Consider the following 9,141-nt stretch of genomic DNA (forward strand, 5'->3'; position numbering starts at 1 on the left):
TGGCAGGCCGAGTGCCTGAAGGCTGACTTTGGTTGTCAGTTGAATGGTGTTTCCTCCGACACATTGGTGCAGCTGTTCAATTATATTTGAACTTTCCCTCCCTCCTCATAAACCATGATGTTGATTACCACAAATTTTCCCTCAGAAATGTCTATGTCCCAGTTCCTATATATTTTCAGCATTTTGACAAATTCTAAGGGAAAATGTAGAGATGGGTCCACTCAACAGCACTGCTTTATTGTGAAGAATGCACATTCAGTTTGGTATGTACAGATAACTCACAGTACAATGATACAGCATCACCACATGTGCCCATTTCTTGTGTTCTTGTTGTCATTGTGTGTGTGTGTGTGTGTGTGTGTAGGCAGATCGATGCAGATTGACTTCAAAATTAGCACTATTACTAACAAGTAGGCTTGGGTTTTGCTACAGCGGTGCGGACATAATCCCATGAGACATAATGGACATAATCCCATGACCCTGAATCCGAATGCTACATGTTATCTCCCAGTGGTAGAAACACATTTTAAATGTTTTGTTTTAAACCTATCCCAAACCCTAACCCTTAACTTAACCATTCAGAATTAATGTCTTACCTTAATATCTTCACCCTATCCAAAATGTTAACCCTTACCTTAAATTTGATGCTGAACAGGAGTCAACACATGGTGTCAAAAACACTTAGAAATTTGACGTTTGGCGCAGAGTCTAAATGTTATGCTTGGAGAAACGTGGATAAACGTCAGAATCTGAAGTCAAATTGGTTAAATCGTGAGATCTTGTTGGTGTGTGTTTCTCTCTGACTGATCAAATGACTTTCCACCAACTCAGTTTATCAATTCAGTGTTTGCATTTTTCAGTGTGTGTAGGTATGTGACTGTGTGTGTGTGTGTATGTGAGTCTATGTGTGTGTACAGTTTTTGTTCATGTTTAATGAGCAGATGGAAGGTTCATTATTTCCCTTAGGGACCCCAGCCGTCATCACTTCAGCTCCTCTGTGGAGGACGAGGGAGTCTCAGAACATTCTGGGCCTTCCTGAAAGGTGCAAACACAGTTTGTGACATCGCAGTGAAAAGCAATTTACACACACAAAATGAACTGTGTATTAGTTGCAATTAATTCTGATAATCCCGTTAGTGGAAAAAAGGAGTCCAAAGCACGCACACATGCACACACACACAAACACACACACCTTGACTTTGTCCAGGTCAGGCCCACCGGGAAGGGATTTCTGTGATGAAAGCTGTGAGGAGAAATTTGGAATGGAGAGATTAGGCTAGAGATGAGTCACAGGAAGAAGTACAGAATGATGAAAAGGTGAATAGAGGTCATGTAAGCCACAGCGAGGTGGCTGCTCACCCTCTTGGTGTGCTGGATCTCATCGGTGGATTTGGACCTGCTCTTCATCTGTTTCTGGGGGGAGGTGATGGTGGGGCACTAGACACAAAACACAGAGAGATGGTGTCAATCACAGCTACACCAGACAGCATACCCGAGGGGCAGTGGTTCTTCGGGAATGGGGATTTGGATGGTATGTTCAAATCCTGGATGGTTTGTGCTTGTACTGCTGTTTTGTCACCACTAGCTAAGAGGTGGGACTCACTTCATTGATTTTCTGATCCATGGTTGGGCTGTCTTTACTGAGGTTCACAGTGATGACAAAGCTGGTGTTGAGGTTGCAGCTGTACACAAATGATCACGCTCTTTTTGTCAATCTGAGGAGGATAAGAGAAGAGTAGCTCATTAGTTCATGCAGTGATCGTCAAAGTCCAGCTGGTGGCGACACTGACCAAGGGAGAGCATTACTCCTTTGCACCTTATTTGGATCTGATTGCTTGTGAGGGTGACAAGTGCTTGGCCCCATTGAAGTATAAAAAACTATATACCAAAATGATTTTATGAAAACTTAGATTTGTCCCTACTGCTATGAGCCAATACAAATGCATTGAATAAAATATTCACTACATGGAACAACAGATAATCCCCCCTAAAAACTCTAAAGGAAGCTTGTTCTTAAATGTCTGTCCTATATCTGAGAGATAAGAAATATCAGGAAATGTTTGACGAGTCTTTTGAGGCCTGTGGGCGTCCAAGAGAAACCCACATGTACATGTTCGAGAGAGTCACACCGTTCCACATAGGGGTCATATTAGTGTGTAGCCCAAACTGTTCGGACGCTACAGACATAAAATGGCAAATCGGCTGTACCTACTTCAGTCGAGCCCCAAGAGTCGTAGAGCAAAACGGAGAACACCATCGTGTTCGTGAGAGTCTCAACTCACCTTAGAGGGGTCATAAAAGCCCAAACATTCGGACCCTACGGACGATTTTATGAGATAATCGATTTTCGGGATGTGCCATGGTCTGACAAACACTGCTCGAGCTCTGTCACCTTTCACCTCAGATGCAGAAGTGCGACATCGGCGGATGTGGTGGATTGAGACACATCCAATGCGTCTAGCTTCAACTTTATGGAAATGCTTGTATTATGCTAATTAGACATCGACTCTAGGTTGTTTAATAGACCCTGATGTTTAAAAGTAATCCAAAACACTGAATATAAATGTCCTCCAAAAGAGGAACAATGTATATTAACAGCATATATCATATTGTATGTACAGTACATGCAATCTCTCCCTCACCAGGACTGAGTGTTCTGTGGTAGTCTGTCAGTCCTTCTGAGGGAAATGACCTAGATGTGGTTGATTTGAGGCCTAGCTGACTGGACTTTTCCTCTCCTCTCCTCCTTATCCCTCCATTCCAGGGCCTATCTCTCTTTTTGGGAATAATTTGTTCCCTGTGTTATAGAAGTGCTATTATAAACGAGGGCCTGTAGAATAAGGGTCTGTAGACTAGAGTGTCTCATGTGTGTGTTGCCCCAGTGGAACACCCTGTGGCTCAGAGAAAACACTTCCCATTGATTAGTCCACATGACTGACTCAACGACAGCCAAGGTGACACATCCGAATAGGACACTTAGATGTGTTTATTACCCTCACACAAAATCATGGACACACATACACACACACACACACACACACACACACACACACATTTATGGCAGGCCACATACACACATATCATAACTCACATAAGCACAAACACACACACACACACAGCAAGAGGTATGTCCCCTTACACAGATTTCTGCAATGGTAGGAAAAATCACGCTGGCTGCAACTCTCTCTATTTCTCTCCTTTCACTATCCTTGAGAGAGAGAGAGACTACATTCATTAACATGCTGCAAACTATTTAACACTGAGATGATGTCACAGACACTGGGCAGATACCTTTTAGTGCAGTGAGCTGACCTAATCCCAGAATGATTGAAATAATCATATGGCCTTTTCAAACTCAATAGTCGACCACACATCCTTCCAATAGCAACACTGGGCACTCATCCTCCATAAATAAGCACCTGTCAGAGGCACATAATCACTTGAGATAATTTTTTCCCCAGCCAACCTCCTATGGGGTGCCATTTGCTTACAGTGTTAGAGTAGACAGAAAGCCCCACAGTTCTGTCTCCAACTGTCACTGATGTGGTTCCAATCCCCTATTAAGTTTTTCTCCCATTAAATGGACAACTCATACCCTATAAACAGGCAGAAACTTGGAAGGTGAAGTAAAGCCTAGCCACCTAACTAGCATATGTGCTAGTGACAATTATATCAGAGAGAAGAGGTAGGAAACACATACACCAGTGGCGGTCAATGCCGTTTAGTATATATATTTTTTTATGAGCATGGCCTTATTTCTATTACAGCATATTGGATGACTGTCATTTATAGTCCATTCACTCAGCTTAATGTAACATCGATAGGTTTAGGCTTCTACATGATACTACAATTTCCCCAATACCCATCATGAGGTTACTACAACCTAGCCTATGAATGAAGCTTTACAATGTAGGTGCACAGGTCTAAGACATTTTTTTACACTCTTCAATACACTCTTGACTGCATCAAGCTGATCTAGGTTGTAATCATTAGTCCAACAGTTGCAAACGAGAGTTTATATTGGACACATTCAGATATGTTTAACCCCGTTTCGTTCCTTTTGCTTCCATTTAAAATACATTTTTCAACAGAATTGGCGGAATGAATATCACACGCAAACACAGTTCACTTTAATAGCAGCCACATACAAACAGCATGATCACTTTGCTCGTTGTAGAATTCCTTCTCTCATCTACGAGCTCTTTTCCTCTCACCTTTTCCCTTCGCTTGTGGTCTTAAGTGCACAACACGTCAGCTGTATGTGACCAGGCAAAAAAGACTTTCCAAGCCAAACCTTCACATCATAACCACTACACACAGCCGACATCGTTGTCAACATATTAGCTGATGTCAAAGTCACATAACTACTAGAACTAAAGCGTTAGTAAACCTGCATCAATCATGCAGTAAGCAAGTAGTTTAGCAGTTACACTGGCGGACCCCGATGGCAATAAATAAATTAAACCAAAAGCTTACCTTGACTTGGAAGAGTTACAATGTTAGATGGCCATAGCCAGCTAGCTAACTGTAGTAACCTGGTAAATGTATGTTAAGTATTATGTTTACCAATAGATAGCAGTATTGACTCAATACAGGGTTTGCTTTCCACTATCCGTAGCCGTTAAAATGTCTGCCATATAACCGTGCTCGGAAATGCCTCAGGTAGCTTACGCCAGGTGCATTCCAGTAATGTTATTCTAAATTACAATTAAATATTAAAAGGTACTTACGTGTCCGGTGTCATCAATCTAAGAAGCATCCCAGGTTAATATATATTTGCAGTGGTGTAAAGTAAAAATACTAGTTTTTTGGGGGTATTTGTACTTTACTTATATTTTTTTACATTGCTAAAGAAAATGATGTACTTTTTACTCCATGCATTTTCCTTAACACCCAAAAGTACTCGTTAAATTTTGAATGGTTACCAGGACAGGAAAAGTGTCTAATTCACACAATTATCAAGAGAACATCCCTGGTCATCCCTACTGCATCTGATCTGGCGGACTTACTAAACACTCTTTATTTATAACTTATGTCTGAACGTTGGAGCGTGCCCCTGGCTATCCGTAAATTTAAAAAACAAGAATATGGTGAAATGATTTATACTTTTACATTTGATACTTAAGTATATTTCAGCAATGACATGTACTTTTGATACTTAAGTATATCAAATACCAAATATTTTTAGACTTTTACTCAAGTAGGATTTTACTGGGTGACTTTTTCTTGAGTCATTTTCTGTTAATTAAGGTATCTTTACTTTTACTTAAGTATGACAATTGGGTACTTTTTTCCACTGCTGCATATTTGGTGACAAGGATGACTATGGATGACCGCGTTGGATTTGTTTGCCACGAATTCAACGGAGTGTCTGGCGTGCAACGCTGGATGTGAGACTCGAGTGAGCGGTGGAAGAGACTGAAAGATTGATTCCCTGGATACGGATAGGACAAATGAATGACTTTGTGAGGGGAGAGAACAATATGCTCACTGCCACCATTTGATCCTAAAAATCAGGAACAGTTCTTTGCCGCTAATAAAATAACTGATGACGCTATACACAAATCCATACTCATAAACGTTTCCGGCGCATAGACATACAGTTTGATGGGAAACCTGCTGAGCCCAGATACAACAGGAGACAAGTAATTTATAGATATGGTCGATCTATTAAAAGATCACTTCAACCCCAAACCCAGTGAAATAGTGCAACAATTCAAGTTTGATTCAGGCATGAGAAAACCTATCGAATCGATGCTGGAATATATGGCTGAGTTGAGAAAACTAACACTGGACCGTAACTATGGGAATACATTATCGCAAATGCTACACGATCGGCTGGTGTGTGTGCCTCGGGGTAGCAGCCAATAGAGATTGCAAAGGCAAACACGCAGCGTTTGACTGTAATGAGGAAGATTCAAGGGGACGGCATTGAAACAAAAGTGTCAATATTCTTGTTTAGCTACAGGATCACTACTCAAGCTACAACTGGGTTGTCACCTGCAGAAATGCTGATGTCAGGGAGGTTAAGGTCAACCTTGGATCTCATCAAGACAGACCTGAAAGTGAAAATACAACAAAAGCAATGGAATCCAAAACAGAATCATGACAACAGAGCCAAACGCAGAACTTTCTCACCTGGAGTTGATGTCTACACATTAAACTATGGATTTAGTCTCAAATGGATTCCAGCTACAATTGAGGATTGCTCAGGACCAGTGTCATATACTGTGATCATTGGAATTGCACAGACTAAGGAGACACGTGGATCAGATCTGAGCTCGAATTCCAGTTTGATCCGTGGACTTGGATCAATGCTTAAACAAGCAGGACAGGACATTGGAATGTTCCCCAGAGTTGCAGTTGGATAAACAACCTGAGACCACCAGTCTGGGATGACCACCTGTAAAGTCTCCACAAAAGGACTTTGTTTCACCATCAGGTGGTGAAGTACTGGTGGCACCAGCTGCACCACCTCTGAGACGCTCTATTAGAGAGAGATGTCCGCCAGACTATAAGATCATCTTCGTAGATGTCCCGAAAAAAACGGGGGAAAAAATGACGTGATTATGAAAAAATCCTAAATGTTTAGTTGGCAGCCTAGCTCAGAAAGGAATTAAGTTGGGTTATTAAATCAAATCAAATCAAAGTTTATTTGTCACGTGCCCCGAATACAACAGGTGTAGACCTTACTGTGAAACGCTTACTTACAGGCTCTAACAAATAGTGCAAAAAAGGTATTAGGTGAACAATAAGTAAGTAAAGAAATTAAACAACCGTAAAAAGACAGGCTATATACAATAGCGAGGCTAGAAAAGTAGCGAGGATACATACAGACACTGGTTAGTCATGCTGATTGAGGTAGTGTGTACATGTAGATATGGTTAAAGTGACTATGCATATATGATGAACAGAGAGTAGCAGTAGCGTAAAAGAGGGGGTGGTGGGTGGCGGGACACAATGCAGATAGCCCGGTTAGCCAATGTCCGGGAGCACTGCTTGGTCGGCCCAATTGAGTTATTATGTACATGAATGTATAGTTAAAGTGACTATGCATATATGATAAACAGCGAGTAGCAGCGATGTACAGTATTAGCCTTAAAGGGGGAATCTACAGTAGTAACCTGGTATATTTATGTTAAGTATTATGTTTACCAAGATGGCAGTATTGACTCAAAAAATCTTATCTTACGCCTGGTACATTCCGGTAATGTTATTCTAAGTTACAATTAAATAGTAAAACGTACTGACATGTCCGGTGTCATCAATCTAAGAAGCATCCAAAGATACTACACTGACATAGCATCCCTCTCTGTTTGAGCTGGGTGTTTGAGTAGGCTAGCTAGCTAGCTGCATTCCCTAGCTAAAATATTTAAAAATACAACACAATCTCTGTCTTCTATTTCATTTTTTAATACATATTTTTTTCCTAAACTTTTCAACTATTGTCTTTCTCTTTCAGTGAACTACTCACCACATTTAATGCACTGCAGTGGTAGATAGCTGTAGCGTATGCTTTCAGTACTATATTCATTCTCTGATCCTTTGTTTGGGTGGACAACATGTCAGTTCATGCTGCAAGTGCTCTGATAGGTTGGAGGACGTCCTCCGGAAAGCGGGGGAGAAACATGAGCCTCCTAGGTTTTGTATTGAGGTCAATGTTTCCAGAGGACAGAAACGACCTATGTACCCAGAGGAGGACGGAAACTATCTGTCCTCCGCCTACACCATGGTGCTACCACACAGAGTGCTGTTGAGGCTACTGTAGACCTTCATTGCAAAACAATGTGTTTTAATCAATTATTTGGTGATCTGGACGCCAATGTCATACGCACACACAAAATAGACAAAACCAAGCAAGATACAGGTGAACATAAGACGATGAGAATGGAACAGTCACACAACGTCACACTGAATAACACACCGATCCCAAAGACGTGTCCTATACAGTACACAATCACTGGTCATCAGCTTTACCACACTCAGCCATATCCACTGTCTCTACCCTCTACTCATCCCGAAACAGTGGCCAGTGCTGCCTCACTCTCCCTGGCATTGTCACAGCTCAGCCAAGCACATCTCATCTCATCTGAGCCTGAATCAGTTCCTTACATCATGCTTCCCCACCATCTTGCTCATTTCAGGTTTACCATACAGAACATATCCTCTTTGCCCTTCACTGGCTGAGCACACTCCCTGCTGCTGTGTTGACCCCATAGTGATTCACTGACCAAGCATTTTACAAGCACTTGTTATCTAATGAATGGGTCTAGTTTTACACAACCCATGCATTCAAATGCATAGCCTAATGACTGCTGGCACAATGAGTATCTCAGCACCCAATAACAAAGGATTGAGTTCGGAAGAAAAAGAACAATTGTGCCACACAATGCAAACTTAGTGATATTCTACCCCCATACATATAGGCAGGGATAATGTACCATAAGAGCTTGAATTTGGATCACATTTTAACCACCGTTGGTATTTTTTTTCAAATGACTGAACCTCTCACACGCACACACAGTAAGCTTACCTTTCCACCTGCCTCGTTCTATGGCGCTACCTGGATATTACATATATGTGGGTCTGTATGAGGAGATAAGGCAATTTGGTCTAGAACCTCAATAGCTCACAGCATTAAATATAGCTAAGCGTTTCATCCCAAAGAGTGAGAGGTAGAGAGAAACAGACAGAGTGAGAATGAAAATGAGAGGGAGAAAGAGAGAGGAGGGTACATGTAGACCTCAGAACACATGCAGAAATCAGAAGAAAATTACAGATTATTGCAAAACCGAGGGACAAAAGGATACACACCTTTCTCCTTATTTCTCCTTCCCTTATTCTCTCTCTCACTCAGTGGAAATGTGCTGGTAGGGAGATAGTGCTCCTCATTTCACTGGTGTACTGCTGCCTCTGACAGTGCACACCCCTCTCAGCCCATTCATTGTTCCACTGACGTGCCAGGCATGCAAGGATGCACACACACACACAGACCACACCACACCACACCATAAATAACACTTTATTACTGAAATTGTTTTTCAAGCATTTTTGCAAACATACATGATTGATAACAAAGGACTACATTCTGTGTGCAGTCGAAGCATGACAGTCCTTTAGTACTAGGAATGTCACAGAGTT

The 9,141-nt window shown here is 41.6% G+C and overlaps 1 long non-coding RNA gene across 3 annotated transcripts; it reads right to left on the reverse strand.

Annotated features, from left to right (window-relative positions):
* Positions 1-212: 212 nt before the first annotated feature.
* On the reverse strand, positions 213-8,919 carry LOC135527026 (uncharacterized). Of its 3 annotated transcripts, XR_010453390.1 has the most exons (6): positions 8,815-8,919; positions 6,001-6,059; positions 1,604-1,715; positions 1,360-1,437; positions 1,193-1,243; positions 213-1,035 (listed from the first exon to the last, which is right to left on the reverse strand). It is a non-coding gene; the product is annotated as an uncharacterized LOC135527026 (long non-coding RNA). The 3 variants fall into 3 exon arrangements; XR_010453389.1 differs by lacking the exon at positions 6,001-6,059; XR_010453391.1 differs by lacking the exons at positions 6,001-6,059; positions 8,815-8,919 and adding an exon at positions 8,534-8,598.
* Between the last annotated feature and the right edge of the window lie 222 nt (positions 8,920-9,141).

This window comes from Oncorhynchus masou, chromosome 32, assembly GCF_036934945.1.
Source record: "Oncorhynchus masou masou isolate Uvic2021 chromosome 32, UVic_Omas_1.1, whole genome shotgun sequence".
NCBI lineage: Eukaryota > Metazoa > Chordata > Actinopteri > Salmoniformes > Salmonidae > Oncorhynchus > Oncorhynchus masou.